General features: G+C 35.9%; 1 protein-coding gene across 3 annotated transcripts in view; it reads left to right on the top strand.

Moving 5' to 3' along the window:
* Positions 1-17,552: 17,552 nt before the first annotated feature.
* LOC106051972 (uncharacterized) overlaps positions 17,553-18,681 on the top strand; it is a 97,123-nt gene continuing 95,994 nt past the window's right edge. For all 3 annotated transcript variants that reach the window (XM_056035405.1, XM_056035404.1, XM_056035407.1), the window contains exon 1: positions 17,553-17,778. The gene's annotated coding sequence lies outside the window, so the exon portion shown is untranslated. The remainder of the gene's footprint in view (positions 17,779-18,681) is intronic.

Raw genomic sequence — 18,681 nt, 5'->3', positions numbered from 1 at the left:
CTGGAGAGACTATTGAAATTGTGCAAACCTTTAAATACCTTGGTACTATCCTAGACAATAAACTAAATTTTACTGCAAATACTGATTATATCAGCAAAAAAGGGCAGCAAAGATTACGACTACTAAGAAAACTGTCCTCGTTTAATGTTAGCGAAAAGGCCTTGGCTATGTTTTATCACGCTCACATCTGCAATATTTTAAGTTTCAATATCACTGCCTGGTATGGCAATCTGAGCATTAAAAATAAAAATAAACTTAATAGAATCCTAAATGCTGCTGGCAAAATCATTGGCAAAAAACAAACCCCATTTGGGCAGTTGTTTGAGACAAACATCTATAAAAAAGCTAACAAGATCCTCGAAATAAAGAATCACCCTTTGTGTCAGGATTTTGTGATTTTACCATCACAAAAGAGATACAAGACACCGATAGCAAAGACAGACACAAACACTCTTTTGTTCCCCTGGCAATCAAATCATTAAATAAGAACAATCTGGTATAAACTTTGTCACATGTAAATTATGATTGCGTCTGGTGTGAATGTACACTTTGGTTTCTTATAGTTATAATGTTTTTTGTTTGGTGTAATGCACAAATTGTAAGACAAATTTCCTTACGGATAATAAAGATTATTATTATTATTATGTTAGGAATGAACGAGTAGTCATTCTCTGGCGCTGCCAGGGTCGAGTTTCGCTAAAGAGAAACAAAATTCATCGTAGTCCCTTTAACAGTTTCCACTGAGGAATTTTCTGGTGATGTGGCAGGTCTGCAGCAGTACCGCCCTCTGACAGGCAACGAAGATGTTCCTAGGAATGTTAAGGGCTTTGAAGGTGTCTGTGAGGTCAGTTGTTATTATCCCCTCGGTTGATATAACAATGGGGTATATTGTTATTTTGGACAATTTCCATAGACGCTTAATCTCCAAGCCTAGGTTCCCATATTTTCTTTGTTTTTCTATCTCAGTTTTTCTTAAATTATGAGACAGTGGTACGGCGATATCGATAATGGTAGCGGTTTTTTCTTTTTTATTGATGAACAGCAGATCCGGGCGATTGAAATCTACCGTTTTGTCGGTCAGAATAGGCCTATCCCAGTACAGCAGATGTTCAGTAGACTCGAGAACCTCTTGCGGAGAGTATTTATAATAAGGGGGAGTGTCCTTACCGATCAATTTGTACGTCAAAGCCAGGTGTTGGTGTATTAACTTTGCAACTTGGTTATGGCGACCTAGGTAGGCTGATTCTGATAGGGCTGGACATCCTGCCATAATGTGTTCAATCAACTCGCCCACATTTCCACATTTTCGGCATTTGTCGACAACATTGAGTTTCAGGATATGCTTCTCGTAATTTTTTGTCCTGATTACTCTGTCCTGTATTGCTGTAACATTATTATTATTATTATTATTAATATAAATAGAAATGAAACTTTACATCATAAATGCGCTTTACATACAGAGCAGCAATGGCTGACACTTTTTTCAATTTGTCTTGACCATTGAGTAGGTTAGTTAACATGTTAAAATGCTACATTCCTAGACTACGTCATGCTGACCAGACGTCTGTCTAGCTGTGCGGGTATATCTCCAGAGGTAGAGATGAACAACTCCCACCCCATTTTATTTGTTTAGTCCATCACATTAAGTTTTTTTTATAGGCAGTTGACAACAAGTTAAATACGATGGACGTAGGTTTTAATGTCAGCGTATTGACACTCTCTAGAGGTCACACCTTTCGAGGGAACTGAGTTTGTTTACTTAGTAGCTAATCTTTATTACGGGGGCTGGACTACCATAGCCACACCTCTAAGGTAACTAGGACTAGGTATATTTCCAGATGAACAACTCCCTCCCCCTTTTATTTGTTTAGTCCATCACATTGAGTTCATTGATTGACAGGTGACCCCAAGTCAGATACGATGGACGTAAGCACTCTCTAGAGGTCACACGAGGGAACTATGTTTGTTTTCTTAGTAGTTAATCTTAATTGGGGGGGGGGACTGGACTTCAAGCCAAACATCTACACGGGTATCCGGACAAAGAGTTTGCTTATTTGGAGAAAATCTTAATCACGTGGTTGGGCTAGAGGCCACACCTTTTCAAGTGTGCAGAGTTACTTGAACATAAATCTCAATTATAAAGCTGGACTAAAGATCACACGCACCTAAACGAGTGACCTTTAGCTACACAGAACACATATAGCCCAGTAAGCCAGTAACTAATTATTTTGTAGAAGACACGACCTGGGCTACCTTTAAATGGAGAGCTAAACACCCCCTACTCTTTATTTTATTTCTTTGGTCCTTGACACCCAATGTATTGATAGACATTGACCATTTTTAAGCCAGAATGAAAAAACACAACGTGCTAACAAAGGATATTACATTGTCAATAAATTTTACGGTTAAATAATTTTTCTAACGTGTTAACTTGAATATTACTCCTTCAGTTAAGTGTCTTGATTTGATAACAATAGTCTTAATAATTTGTGACAGTCAATTAACTCCTTGTTATTACTATTTTTTTTTACTTAAGATGCGTTCTTAGCCACTGTGTATCAGGCTAGGACGACTTTTACACACCTGACATCCATAGGCTTACTATCGTTCCCTTTTGTAACAGTTACTGAAACCACGAATAAAATAATTAATAAGTAATAATTAAGGAATATGTTTCTAACATACGTTCTTTGCATTTAATCTATATGCTTGACTGACCATGCCTATGTGTTATCTTTTTTGACTGACACCCAACTCTATTGCGTGCGTATGCTCAAGTAAAAAAACAATGCTTGATGGTTAAAACAAACAACTATACACACTACATTAGGACTACATGTGTAGGCTCACTAGGTATATCTGACCAGGCTGTTAGTCTGAAATTCATGAACACATACATCCGACCACTATACAAGGCAGATTGCACTTAATTTAGGAGATTAACATTATTAACTAGTTAAATATATACTAACATTATTTACATTGACCTTCCTACACACATCCTTTACAGTTGGTGGCATCGTACATACACACAGACACACTCATGCTATACATATTTTTAGAAATACTATTAAGCTTAAATAAATCAATCAGTAACAGAGTTTAAAACAATAAGGTATATAAAAGGAAAAAAAATAAAACCAACCAATATAGGTATGTTATTTAACAGTTTCGTAAAATGTTCAGCAACACAAGCTATTAACAAGACACTTATTTATCCGACTCCGGCTCCGGCCCCGGCCGAATATCAAATTTTACTATCCGGTCATATCCGGCCCCGGCCGGATATCAAAAAGTACTATCCGGTGCACCCCTAAAAAATGGTATATATTTTTGAAAAAAAACTGCTTGCATAGTTGATTTTAATAATTAAATTTTTCACTTTCAGAAAAGAAAAAAGTTGCCGTTGCATCAGAACTTTGAAAAGTCTAAAATATCATGATGTCGGATTTTCAATATCTTTTCTAGTTTACGATATCTAAACGGGACGGACGTAAAGACGGACAGACATTCCACACAAAACAAACTAATAGCGTCTTTTCCCCTTTCGGAGGTCGCTAAAAAAAGAACATATTTTGTAATTCAAGATAGTATTCAATCCAAGTGAAAGTATTTTATAATTGGCTTCAATGTAAGTAGATTGTGTCATTAAACTTATGTTGTTGTATTTATCCGCCCCTGATATACTGAGCAATAAATAGGCAGAGCACTCTGTGAGCTGTTCAACATCCGGGCTACTTAACTAGGAAAGCCGATCATCTTGTGTCAATACATTCTGTTGACCTTTGCCCCCATCCCCCACACCAATCATTTCCAAGTCTTGTTTTCACTGACAGCAAAGTCTTGGCTATTGAATACAAACTAACGTCCTCCACTAGTGGTTCAGTTTCTGAGAACAGAGAAAGAGACATACTTACTTAGTAGGAACAAGTCTGAAATGTCTGAAGGGTTAGTTGGATTAACTGACTTGTATGTGTGCATTGATTCTTATCTCTTAGAGTGTCTCAGCGAAATACTCAAGAAAGAACTAAACAAAAACACACACAGAAGTGGCAAAAATATTATAAGAGAACAAAATGACTAAATATCTCCAGATGATGTCTTTGTAGGCTATATTGAAAAGTTATTTTTTAAAAAGTAAAAAAAAAAAAAATTGCGATCTGTGGAGATATGTAAAGCTCATCTGTTTCTGTGATCCAGAGTCTACGAGCCAACTTAACTCTCCGAAGTGTTATAGGTATATAAATAAGTTAGACATAAAATAGCTTTGTTAATACATGGATAAATTGATGACGTCTAAAGCAATCTATATTATCAACGCAAAGGGCCCTGATTCACGGACTGACATATTTCTAATTTTTCCCAATAGCTGTGGACTAAAAATATGACAATTTAACCAGTTACTACTTTCTGTGTGCCCATTACAAACAACTAAGCATCTTTCACAATCAAAACCGCAGTGGTTAATTTGACCGAAAACGATATTTTAATCGCAATTTTACCCAATAAGTTTTGTTTTTTAAAAGCCGATATAAAAAAGTAGACGATTAAACTTTCTTCTGTTTTTAAGCACTATTTTAACTTTTTTTTTTGTTTTTGTGCGTACATTTTTCCTTGTAGACATGGTATAAAATTATTCTTTTTTGTCACATGAAGCCGATATTGGCTTACGTGTTTTTGTATGTCAAAATGTTTAAAACAAAAGGAAATGTTTTGTAAAAATGTATAAAACAAAATGAAATGTTTTGTAAAAATGTATAAAACAAAAGGAAATGTTTTGTAAAAATGTATAAAACAAAAGGAAATGTTTTGTAAAAATGTATAAAACAAAAGGAAATGTTTTGTAAAAATGTATAAAACAAAAGGAAATGTTTTGTAAAAATGTATAAAACAAAAGGAAATGTTTTGTAAAAATGTATAAAACAAAAGGAAATGTTTTGTAAAAATGTATAAAACAAAATGAAATGTTTTGTAAAAATGTATAAAACAAAATGAAATGTTTTGTAAAAATGTATAAAACAAAATGAAATGTTTTGTAAAAATGTATAAAACAAAAGGAAATGTTTTGTAAAAATATATAAAACAAAATGAAATGTTTTGTAAAAATGTATAAAACAAAAGGAAATGTTTTGTAAAAATATATAAAACAAAAGGAAATGTTTTGTAAAAATATATAAAACAAAAGGAAATGTTTTGTAAAAATATATAAAACAAAAGGAAATGTTTCCCTCTAGTATTTTGTGTTGATGGTGGAGGTAAAAAAAAGTAGAGAATTCTTGGGTGAGAGATGGTTACCACGTGATCACGACTAAAATGGTCCGACCAAAAGCTAATGAACTACTTCAATATTAAACCAAGAAGGAAAGTCACGTGATTGTCTTTCAAATGATTGTTTTGGTGACGGGGAAAGCTAGAAATGTGATACTCAAAGTCTCAGACCAGAAGTCTGTGTGTGTGGGAGGCCGGTGTAATTCAACGTAACACACTGTAAATCAGGGGCCAAAATTATGTCAAGGGAGAGTTCAAATTTGCTGGGAAAAGTTTCAACCAAAATATGTGAGTGTTCACTGCGCAGGATGCAGTAAGAATAAGGCTCCAGAGAGACTGGGAATCGAATTTAAGGGTAATAAGTATATGGTTGGAAGGGTAGCGTTATAAAGCGAGTCTTGTCAATTAGATGTTACAGATGATAAAATTCAAGGTTTTAATAGAAGCTGGGGTGGAGACAAAAATTATATAGAATTGTCAGGTCAGAAGTAAGTGTTCTTGGGAGGGCAATTTAAAGCGGGCCTTTCCAATGAAACGTATCACGTACTAGAATACAAAGTGTATTGCTCAATACGTTGTATTGAAAGTGTAAAAACAAGAGAGGGGGAGGGCATGGTCAAAGTAAAACTTGACGATGTGCCGGTTGTAAAAAGTAAAAAATGCCCATGCCAAAAAAATATATTTCGAAATATTAAAAGCATAAGAATAGTCAGATAGTGTAAATAAGACTATTTATTAAGGTGGAGAATTGGGGGAGGGGGGAGGAGTGTTACTAAAATTTACGGGTCGGTTCAAGTTATAAGTTAGAAAAAAAATATATTGCCATATTATCGTTAAGAAACTTTACGGGATCTGGGGCTGAGAGACCAAAACCGCTAGGCTGTGGCTTGACTACCTAACTAGGGGGCTCGAGCTCGAGTCCCAATTCAAGCAGAGTTGTGTTTACAGAGCGCCTAAAAGCAACACGGAAAACATGCCATAGATACCCCCCCCCCCGGCCCCACTGGTCCACAAAAGAGAGAGAGGACCATAGCACTGAGCTTACTGTAAGCATGAACATTGCGCTATAAAAAAAAAAGAAATTAAATTAATTTATTTATTAAATAAAATGAAAACTGTAATATAACATTTACATAATCTTTTCAATACTTAAGTGGACACAAAGAAAAGTTGAAAACTATTTTCTTGGATGTTACTCGACTATTAAACCAGTTCCAACCAGTTCCAACAAGCCAGCTTGAAGACCGCTCAGCGACTGGGACAAAATAAATGAGTCTCATTATCACTAAACGTTTGATTTTGTATGTATGTTTTCCTGATCTGACTGGCTAGAACTCAGCAATCAGGGCACGCATTGAATGTAACATGGTCTCGGTCCCAAGAGAGGCAATGACGTCAGATGTATTTAGGGCAGTTTTAATTCCACGTTTTGAAATCAAGAGCATCAGATGAAGATGAAAACATTCTTGTCGTGACTTGCATCAGGAACAAAATCTATTGATTGATTCATGAAATTGTATAAATTAATCAAGATTGGAACCCCAACCTATTCAAACAAAAAAAGATTTTCTCTCGACTTCCGGTAAATAAACGTTCTAAAGCCTGGAAGAGACTAATCTGATGCTGCTTGAGGAGTAGGCGTTGCAGTGGGGGAGGAGCTTTGGGAATTTAATCCCCCTCCACGAAATGAACAAAAACTACCCGTAGACTTTTGTGATTGTTGTCCAAACACTTTCCCAAGCGTTGCTAAGGGGTTTTGAGGGTCAAACCCCTCTTCAATAATAAAAAAAAACTAAAGCAAACTAAATTCACCTGATTCCAAAAGCGTATCCAAACAGGTTTTGAGTTTAAACCCCCTCCCGAACAAAGCCCCCTCAATGGGGTTTTGGTGTTTAAAAAATTCGAAAGCGAAATAGTCACCCGGTTACAAAATCGTAGCCAATGGGGTTTTGAGTTTAAGAAAACTAAAGCAAACTATAAAAACTACATTTCATAAATGTAGCAAAGGTTTTTAAAGGTTAAAACTCCCTTATAATAAAAAGAAAAGCAAAGCTAGGGTAACTAAATTACACAGGTGTAGCTGAAAAAGGGTTTTGAGGTTTTTTTTTCAAAAGGGAACATTTCGCTCACTGGTACAATGTTATGTAGCTATTGAATCACTGGTACAATGTTATGTAGCTATTGATTTACTTGTACAATATTATGTAGCTATTGAATCACTGGTACAATGTTATGTAGCTATTGAATCACTGGTACAATGTTATGTAGCTATTGATTTACTTGTACAATATTATGTAGCTATTGAATCACTGGTACAATGTTATGTAGCTATTGAATCACTGGTACAATGTTATGTAGCTATTGAATCACTGGTACAATGTTATGTAGCTATTGAATCACTGGTACAATGTTATGTAATTATTGAATCACTGGTACAATGTTATGTAGCTATTGAATCACTGGTACAATGTTATGTAGCTATTGAATCACTGGTACAATGTTATGTAGCTATTGAATCACTGGTACAATGTTATGTAGCTATTGAATCACTGGTACAATGTTATGTAGCTATTGAATCACTGGTACAATGTTATGTAGCTATTGAATCACTGGTACAATGTTATGTAGCTATTGAATCACTGGTACAATGTTATGTAGCTATTGAATCACTGGTACAATGTTATGTAGCTATTGAATCACTGGTACAATGTTATGTAGCTATTGAATCACTGGTACAATGTTATGTAGCTATTGAATCACTGGTACAATGTTATGTAGCTATTGAATCACTAGTACAATGTTATGTATCTATCGTCTGCTGACAAGTATGTTACCTAGTGTATTCTAATATTTGTTGTGCAAGCCTTACAAGCGTTGACTAAACACTAAGAGATGAACTACACACCCATAAAACCCAACAGCTGAGTTACATGTGTTCAACAAAAGGAACTAACTAGGAATAGTGTTTATTGGAACATATTTGAAGAAAGTTGATGGGAAGGGATGACACCCTGAGCTACCGCACCAGGTGCCACCGACGCTGTCTGGGAGGTTTCCATTCTGTTTTTAGGTGATCAGTTGAATCTCTACTCTACTTTTTAGGTGATCAGTTGAATCTCTACTCTACTTTTTAGGTGATCAGTTGAATGTCTACTCTACTTTTTAGGTGATCAGTTGAATCTCTACTTATTCCAGAAGAGTTTGAAGAGTATTATCAAAGATAAAGTATTGTCCTGTTTGATTTTTTATGTGAAAAAAAAACGCCAAATGATTTTTTTACAATTTTATTAATTTAAACTATCAAAACAAGACTATGGCTGAAATATTCCTGGTCCATTGGTTCAAAGGTAACTTGGTGACTTCGATGGAGGCCGCCTCTGAGTTTGTGTGATAACACAAACTCTCGTTGTTATCGTGTTCTTTATTGATTCAGCGACAATAAATAATTGTGTAAAATTTCTACTCGATCTGAGAAATAGAAATGCAAGAAATAACTTGTACAATAATCCACACAGACAAACAGAGTTGAGTTGATATAAGCTTTGTACAACAAATTGACGGCTTCGTCTCCTCTCCCCCCCCCCCCCTCCTTTTCCTTGTCAGGATCTCGCGGCGCTGCCTTAAACGAATTTTTTTAAAGCTAATACAAGTGTAATGAATTTTTTTTGCCTGCACCAGACTCTACTGAGCACCAGACTACACATACACGTGAAGTTTTGTCTTTCATTTTTATGAGTTCAAAATTTTTTTTTTCTAAAAGAAATATGAATGAATTTCTTTGTTTATGTGACAATGTCTTAAGTCTGGCTGATAACAAGAAAACCCACTAATGGACTTTTCTTTTTAAAGATGAGAAGAAGGTCTGTGAGATTGTCAAGAGCTCACTATGAGGTCTAAGGTCCACTAAGTGTTCGCCCCAGTTTAATCTCATAACCTCTTCTAGAACGAAATGGACTCAGCAAGAAGCTTCCATCCGGTTCATACCATTATCCTTTCCCAGTCAACAAATTAACATGATTGTGTCAGCATTCACATGGCTTCTAGCAATCATCATCATCTTTTTTAAAAGCACAGCCAAGAGAACAAAATTTCTCTTTTTTTTTAATTTTGTCTGTTTGTTTCTTTTCTTTTTCTTTTAAATGCTCACCTCTTCACAAACTGAAAGTTAAAAAAACCAACAACAACAACAAAAAACAAAACAACAGAAAAATAAAAAAAACTTCTGTAACATTTGAATACTAGAAGTGAAAAAAAAAGTTTTTCTTCGTTAGAGGTGAAGCATAAAAAGCCAATATTTTGAAAAACAATAAAATAACAATATAGTATCGAGATTTATGAAATGTCAGTTCATCTTGCAGCATATCTAATAAAAGAATGGCATCAAATGTTATTTGCTTGAAACTTTTTAATGTTCAACTGTACCATTGGATTCAAGAATTGTTTTAACAAAGTCTATCAGTTGTCTGTACTTCAGTCTATCAGTTGTCTGTACTTCAGTCTAGCAGTTGTCTGTACTTCAGTCTAGCAGTTGTCTGTACTTCAGTCTAGCAGTTGGGCAATAGCATAAATCTGCCCTCCCCCCACCCTTAACTTTTGAGTGAGGGGTGGTCAAATTTTTTTACAGAAATCACAGGTTAACATATTTAGTTACATATCTATATGATAAAAGCTACTTATTGATATATATTATAACAAATCTTTACATTATGTCGTTCCTTTTCTAGTATCTTGGCTGTTTCTGTGGAGGTGGGGATTGGGGGGGGGGCGATTACATCTACTGCCCTCCCCACTCTAGACTTTTGAGAGGGTGGGGGCGGTCCAATTTTTATGCAGAAATCATAGTGTTTGAACAAAAGCCTTAATCTAAATCTGTAGAGTATCTTTTTTCAAGGAACACATCTGTTGTATTTGCAATATACTTAGGCCCCATACATTTATATAATAATTTTTTAAAAGTAAAAACATTATTCAAAGGGTTCTTAAAATTTAGGCATTTTGCGCGCGTCAAAACAGTTCAATATGTAAAGAGCGTTTAACCATCGTTCTTATGGCGTCTTATTCTGACCCCAAAAAATACTAAAAGAGGTCTCGCTTTCCATGAAAATAATATTACGATAAATACGCGGGATAAATATATACTTACACTAATTGTATCTCGATTGTCACTCACACTTCAGTATCGGCCATGGTCCCCACGTTACTTTATTTTACTAAATTTAACCTGCCTTTTTAAATAGAATGAATAATGATCTGTGGATGTCAGGAGAATGCGTTTCTGCAGTGAAGAATGCCAGAAGACACTTGGCGTCGGGGCTTCGCCCCGAACCCCGTTGGGAGAAGTTCCCCGAAACCCCCTAGCCACCAACGTGACTTTTTTATTTTTGCCGAACTTTGAGAAACACTGCTCTAGTTGTAATATGACCTTTTTTGTTAGTCTCTGTTTCTATATAAAAGCCTTAATCTAAATGTGTGGTGTATCTTATCTTTTCAAGAAACAAATCGGTTGAATTAGCAATGTAGTAAGGGCCTGTTAATTTATATTAGAATATTTTTCAAGTAAAACATTATTTAAAAGGTCCTTTTTTAATAGGATGAATAATGAGCTGTAGAGGTCAGGAGAATGCGTTTCTGCAGTGAAGGATGCAAGAAAACGCTCCCCCAGACCACATAGCTGTCAAGAGAAAGGCCTCAACATGGCTGTCTTTTATAGTTGTTGTTTTTTTTTGCCGAAGGTTGAGAAACACCGCTTTTTTTTATTCACACGCACACACACACATATATATATATGTGCTATACGCGCGTTTATGCACAGAGTTAGGGTTTACTGGGCATTAGGGTTTGGAAAAAAATGGCCCCCTCCCTCCAAAGTTCTGGATCCGCTAGTGCATGGTGATACAAGCTTTGTAATAAAAATGACTCCGTAGTTGCTATCTAAAACTAACTGTATCTGACTCCTGGTTCAAAGGTCACAAAAATGTCATGATTACTATAAGGTTAAAAAAAGCGACTATAGTGTTCTAATTTCCGGTTGAAATAAAACGACTTTATAAGCCAAGTGTATCGCAGTACATTGTATTGAATCGGGAAAAAAAAGGTTTGTAAGGACAAGATTTAGATGAAATGAGAAAATGTTTCCTTGACCATCATCTCTGTGGTGCCATGACTACAAGTTCTACGTGTTGGCTTGTATGCACTTTCTGTCTGTGTTCTATTCAAGACAAGCTACGTCATTGGCAATTAAGAAAATACTGGGCTGAAAGCAGGCAGACAAAAAGATTTATTAATCTTCTACAGTCTGCTCGTAAGAATAGCAGAGAGAAGAGGCCAAGATGGAACTCCTAGGGAGTAAGCTCTTTCAACAAGCACATGGCAAAATTAACAAGAAAGAAGAATTCATTCAAACATGAGAAAAATGATACAATAGCGCTCTCACTCACTCTCTCTCTCTCTCTCTCTCTCTCTCTTTTCTCTCTCTCTCTTTCTCTCTGTCAATGTCTCTCTATTACCGATTTCATTTCAATGAAACCAAAGTAATTTATTTCAGGAAACTAACTAATATAACGGAATAGTTGCAAAGTAATTTCTGAACTCAGTTTGTCTCGACTGAACAACTAAATCTATTCTATCGGCATGAAAATGGACATATGGAACTAAGTCGCAGAGGAATTGACTGTTACATATGTCAGGACAAATTATTAGATGTAAGGCTGTTGGGTATACACCTTATTTATTTTGTACTTTATTTCTTCTCTCTACTTATCTAGGAGAACGTCTACAGACTTCAGTTAAAACAAACAATTGATCTTTATGTGATAAACAAACAAGATGAAGGGAGTATATAGGTCAACATATAATTTGTAACCTCCCTGACAAGAGATCTACTGGTATATTTCAGCTGGAGTCTCAGGAGACTGCCTCCCATACATTGTTCTTACACTGGCCTACCTCCACACAATCCATTAGCCTTTCCATCTGCTTTGTATTACCATCTCTCTTCTGGTAATAGCCTAAGAATGTTATTAGTGCAGCCGATGCAGTGTATTCTTATCAAATACTCTAGAACAGAAATGTTTTTTTTTGCCACTAAGTTAGTTCTCTCTTTGAAACCCTATCAAACACACAACATGAGCACAGAAACCGTAGAAACGATAGGATGACATTCCTTGCACACACACAAAAAAAGTACTACAAGCCCATTCAATTTTTTCCCTCTCCCCCTAAAAAAAAAACAAGTACTACAAGCCCATTCAATTCTAAATTCCCTCTCCCCCTAAAAAAAAAACAAGTACCACAAGCCCATTCAATTCTTAATTCCCTCTCCCCCTAAAAAAAAACAAGTACCACAAGCCCATTCAATTCTAAATTCCCTCTCCCCCTAAAAAAAAAAAGTACCACAAGCCCATTCAATTCTAAATTCCCTCTCCCCCTAAAAAACAAGTACCACAGCCCATTCAATTCTAAATTCCCTCTCTCCCTAAAAAACAAGTACCACAAGCCCATTCAATTCTAAATTCCCTCTCTCCCTAAAAAACAAGAACCACAAGCCCATTCTAAATTCCCTCTCTCCCTAAAAAAAACAAGTACCACAAGCCCATTCAATTCTAAATTCCCTCTCTCCCTAAAAAAACAAGTACCACAAGCCCATTCAATTCTAAATTCCCTCTCTCCCTAAAAAAAACAAGTACCACAAGCCCATTCAATTCTAAATTCCCTCTCTCCCTAAAAAGCAAGTACCACAAGCCCATTCAATTCTAAATTCCCTCTCTCCCTAAAAAAAACAAGTACCACAAGCCCATTCCATTCTAAATTCCCTCTCCTCCCAAAAAAAAACAAGTACCACAAGCCCATTCAATTCTAAATTCCCTCTCCCCCTAAAAAAAAAGCATTTTCTCAACCCATCATATTTTTTGTTAAAGTTTTTGTTTAATACTTCACATTAGCATGCACATTATTCTTGGAACCTTCCTGGAACCTGGACACGGATTTCGAAAACGTCTCTAGAAAAGTGAGACTTTATGTCTATGGGTGCACTGGTCTGATGTGAAGGTATATTTCGATTTTCTATATTAATAATGTTTTGTTTGGTGTAATGCACATTTTGTAAAACTAATGTTCTTATGGATAATAAAGATTATTATTATTATTATTATATTTGGGAGAAAAATACCAGATTATTGGCCAGACAGGGACAACTCTGGTTTGACTGTTATAATTTTTCAAATATAATTATTATAAAATAAAATGTGTCTAGTTTGAAAACGAGTTAGTGCTGCATGTATTAAGTCACTACTAGGAGAAATACATTGTCGAGCATGAACAGATTTAGTCTAGAGTGATACACGTAAGTAATAGGCATCTGGTTTCGTGGCGGGGGAATTAGGACGGAGTAAACATTGTCCATTTTATGTATCATTCATTAAGTATCAAGAGGGAAGTAATCACTCTAACAAAATAGTCATCAGCTTTAAAAAGGAGGAGTTGTCTTTTAAGATTATTTTTAAATACCTCTATTCAAGTCAAAACTTCATGGAAGGTGGAGGGAAATTGTACAGTTACTGTATATGGCTGAGAACAGAATGACTAGCTCGTTGAGAACACGGTGAAAACTCTGGTTTGACTTTTAGAAGTTTTCAAAGTAAAAAAAAAAATTAATAAAAAATTTGGCTAAAAACTTGAGTAAAATGATTGCATAATTGGGCTTTGTTGCTGCACATAAAAAATATATGTGTGAGATGTGAATAGCCCAAATTTTCAGTAAAAGGAATTACAAAAGTCATTTCTCTATAGAAGAAGTTACGAAAGCTTTATAATATCAAAACCACAGACCTATATATACTACAATAAATATAGGTATTTGCTCTCTATTTACGATTTATTTAGGTAGGTGCTGTTTTACTATTACACACCAAGCATCAGATTTCAGAAAAACCCAGGTTCGTTTTTTGTGTAACGCTTCTATTCGCTAACACCCAATAGATCTAAATTAGGCCTTCATATCTTTATTAGTATAATTAGATCTTTATATTAAAATCTGTATGAATGCGTTTGTAATATAGTAGATCTAGAGCTACATATTATAAATGAGATTAGATCGTGCAGCACAGCAGACAAACTTACAAAGGCCGTAAAGTCGCAATAGGTTCTGGGTATACAGTTCACGCCATAGACGGTTTTGCGTATACCTTAGGCTAGTCATATCACCACATGGGCACATGTGATTCGTGAAACATTCAAATAAATAGTAAACACCGAATCTTCGGAATCACTGGCATTGTCATTAAGTAGACTCTATATCTAGATCTACATTTAAGATCGTTTCTAGTTTAGAAATCTAGATTCTATCTTGAAATTAGATTGTCACTAGTCTAGATCTAGCTCTACCTGACTCTGTGGCATTTTACATCTCGGGAGACGATCTTTTCCCTTTGCAACTTCTTGTGTGACTAAAGAGGCCAATCCTTGATACACAGCTGCGATCGCAGGTTGGGCATATATAATCACTAGGCGCCGTTGTATTTTCCCCCTTCTTTCTGCTTCTGTTGTGTATGACATCTGCAATCCGCGACCCTTCCTTTATGCTCTCTCCATGTGGATCTATCCAGTGCCACCTCTTCCCAGCTGCTAATGTCGATTTTGAAGAGCTTCATGTCGCGTTTGCATACATCCGTATAACGTAAAAGTGGGCGACCAGCGGATCTCCTGCCTTCTATTAGATCGTCATACAGGATGTACTGTGGAAGTCGACCGACTGGCATTCTACGAACGTGGCCACACCAGCCAAGGCGTCTGTGCTGATAACAGAGCGGATGTCCTGGCACCCTGCTCTTCTTAGCACTTCCTCATTGATTATCTTATCTTGCCACCTTATTTTAAAGTTCCGCCTTAGGCATCGGAGGTGGAAGACATTCAGCTTTTTATTCTACCTGGCTAAAGTTCATTAATTAGGATAGGCCTACACTTTTGGAACATGACCTCTGTTTTCCCGAGGTTTATAGATAAACAGAAAGAGGCGGCAGCGTATGAGAATTCGTTGACCGCAATCTGGATATCATGTTCATTGTGGGCTAGCGGGGTGCAATTATCGGCTTAGATAGGCTCTGTTATGACCATTTTTTTGTTTTTGTATGGGATAGTTGACGTCGATGATTGGACATATTGCCGTCCGAACAATACCTGATGTAGATGCCTTCGTGCAATCGCTGCCTCATTTGAACCAGCATTACGCCAAAGAAGATAGCGAATAGGGTAGGAGCAAGTACACAGCCCTGCTTTGCGCCATTTTTTTAAATTGGGAAATGATCGACAGGTCATCATTTTGTCTAATGTCTCACATGAAACTGCTGTGAGAATGGATTGGAGCGTAGTTGGGCATCGGAGCCTGGACAAAATCCTTCATAAACCATTGACCGTGTCGAAAGCCTTGGCGATGTCCACGAATGCTGCGTTTATATAGGTTTATATAGTATACTACACTAGAATGCAGTCTAAAATAAAGACTTAGTCTAAGACTCTAGATCTAGACTGCCTAGAGTTACAGTCTAGAGTAAATTCTGATTATCTTAGATTCTTAGATACTATATTTATATAGTATATATATATATATATATATATATATATATATTCTAGAAGTAGATCTATACTGAATCTATAGTTACGATTCGAATTTAACGTGAATATTTATGATTATATAGATTACATATTATAAATAGATTTTTATAGATATATGATTGTTATGACAAGGTCCATGGCATGTGTGAGATCAATGTTTCAAATCATCTATAATCAATGGACTTATCTATAAAAAAAAAGTATATTTATAAGCTTACAATTATTTTTGACCAACGTCTCACAACGGCTGATAAGAGAAATCAGGTATAAACATCAGGAGAAAACACGACCCCTTAAATCAAGAAATAAGTAAGAAATTAAAACCGACACAAAATAGACAGTGAGATACATAACAAACGAATATTCACAATTTATTATAGTAACACCTTTTTAAAAAAAAAAATCATTAAAAGTTTTAAAGTCACACAAATTTTTATTTCTATACAATTATTTATGTATGTGAAATTGTGTATCGGAAAATGCCGGGTACTTGAAGTAAGCTAGTCCTAAAAATTACACAGATCTTGGGTAAAATAATCGTCAAATAAAATACTGTAAATGTGAAGTTTCAGGTCTATTCTTTCTATAACCTCTATCGGGTTTTATCCCAACTACCCGTATTTTTGTGCAGAATGTTTTTCTCTATCAGGCACACTTACAATTATAGCATAATAATGTCAGTTTAAATTTAAAAAGAGATCTGAAAAATACAAAGGATACATACGGACAAAGGTACTTCCGGCCCACTGGCGGATCCAGGGTGGGGGGGGGGCGGTAGGCGATCGCCCCTCTCTCAAATCGGTCGACCACCCCCCTGCAATAGGGGGTGGGTGGACGAATTTTAGTAGTAAAGAAATCACACGAATTTATTATTTATTAATTGTATACGAAATTATTACTTATGTTAATAATATATACTAATTATTTATATCTATACCTATTTTTAGATTATTTCTACCCCCCTTCCCTTTTAGTATGTTGGCCGATTTGGTGGGATGGGGAGGTGGCGATGGCATCAATCCCGCCCCACCCAACCATAAACTTTCGAGTGGGGGCGGTCCAATTTATTTGTAGAAATCACACTTAGTTAACGGAAGCAATTAAATATCTATATAATTAAAACTCGTTATTGATATTTTAACCAATCTATGCATTATGTCATCCCCCTGTTAACCGATTGGGTGCGTGGGGGGGGAGCGAATACATCTACTGCCCTTCCAACCTAAACCTTTTGAGTTGGGGGGGGGATGGTCCTACATTTAATTAGCAATCATAGTTTGTGAACAAAATTAGTTTAATTTCTGGTATTTAGCCGATTCGGTGAGGGGGGGGGGGGCGATTGCTTATACGGAGAAATCATAGTTTGTGAACAAAATTAGCTGAATATCTATATAATATAAGCTACATATTGATGTTTTAACCCATTTGTATATTATGTCGCATACACACTCTGATCTCAAGTTTTATCATTAGTAAATATAAAATGAAAAAGGGTTGTATCAGGTGGGATATAAATATATATCTTGTACGCGCATTTATGCTAAGGGTTAGGGTTTACTGGCTGTTAGGGTTAGGGTTTGGAAAAAAATCGCCCCAACCACTCCAAAGTTCTGGATCCGCTAGTGCTTCCGGTCCAATTTATAATTCTAGTTTTAAATCAAAGAAACGAAACGCATTTAGCGCAACAAAGCCCGTTGTTTATTACATGTAAAGTTGCTTAAAGTGTATTAATAGATTATCTAAGTTTAAAATCTAGATTCTAAATTTAGTAGATCTAGATTTAGACTAGATCTTAGGAGTCTAGAAAATCAGAAGTCTAGATCTAGTTCTAGATGTCAATATAATGAAAGTACCAATAAATATTTACCTAATGGGTGGGATCGTTCGTACAAGGAGCTGACGGTAAGCGACAAGTATGTATATAGTCAATTCATAGTTCTAGATGGAAGCATCCTTTCAAACCTAGCCCATTATCAGGAGATAACGCAAAGAAACAGGAACTATAAGATCTATAGACTACATTCAATAGAGGACACATTCTCTAAAGACTGATAGTGGTGTGATAATGCCTATATTAATACCCTACGATCCTATCTCAAGTATTCTAAACAAGAAGAAACAAAAACATCTAGATTTAAGTAGACAGGACAATGGATGTCGGCTCATCTCAAATGTTGGCCTGGGTTTTAACTAAAGTCGATGCTCAGGGACTGGCCATTCCTGAAACGACCTCGTTAGTTGGAATAACCATGTCATTACGATATGCTCTTGTCGTCTTGCTCCCTGGGCTAGCAAGTAATCTTACTTAACTCTGGGGGGATCTGTCCAGCACTCTACGCTCTTTAGTCCTTAGAATTACTGAGAGGAAACTTGGCAGCTATGCAAGGGCGAATCCACAACTTTTGAGTAGGGACTCTATATCCCTAAGAATAGTATGTGCGTCTGTGCGTGTTTTTAATAAATTCGTTAAGCTATTCATGTATGAGCTAATGTTTTAGCATTTATCGATGTGTCTTGGATTTTATCATGTACCGATGTTCATCATTGAATCTATTATTTGTCACCCCGCTGCTTAATCATCATGGTCACTGAATTTACGAATGAAAGTTTCCTGTCGGGGGACTCAAAGAAACTGTAACGAGCCAAATCAAATAACACATACACACAAACATCAAATCAAATCAAACATCAAATCAAATCTAATATATAAGAGTGATAGAAAGAACAAATACGCCAAACAAACTGGCAATCATAAAATGGACCCCATACAAATTAGTCACTATAAAATGGTTCACCAGAAAATGG

The sequence above is a fragment of the Biomphalaria glabrata genome, chromosome 7, assembly GCF_947242115.1.
Source record: "Biomphalaria glabrata chromosome 7, xgBioGlab47.1, whole genome shotgun sequence".
Classification (NCBI taxonomy): domain Eukaryota; kingdom Metazoa; phylum Mollusca; class Gastropoda; family Planorbidae; genus Biomphalaria; species Biomphalaria glabrata.
This window is presented reverse-complemented; position numbering and strand designations above follow the sequence as displayed.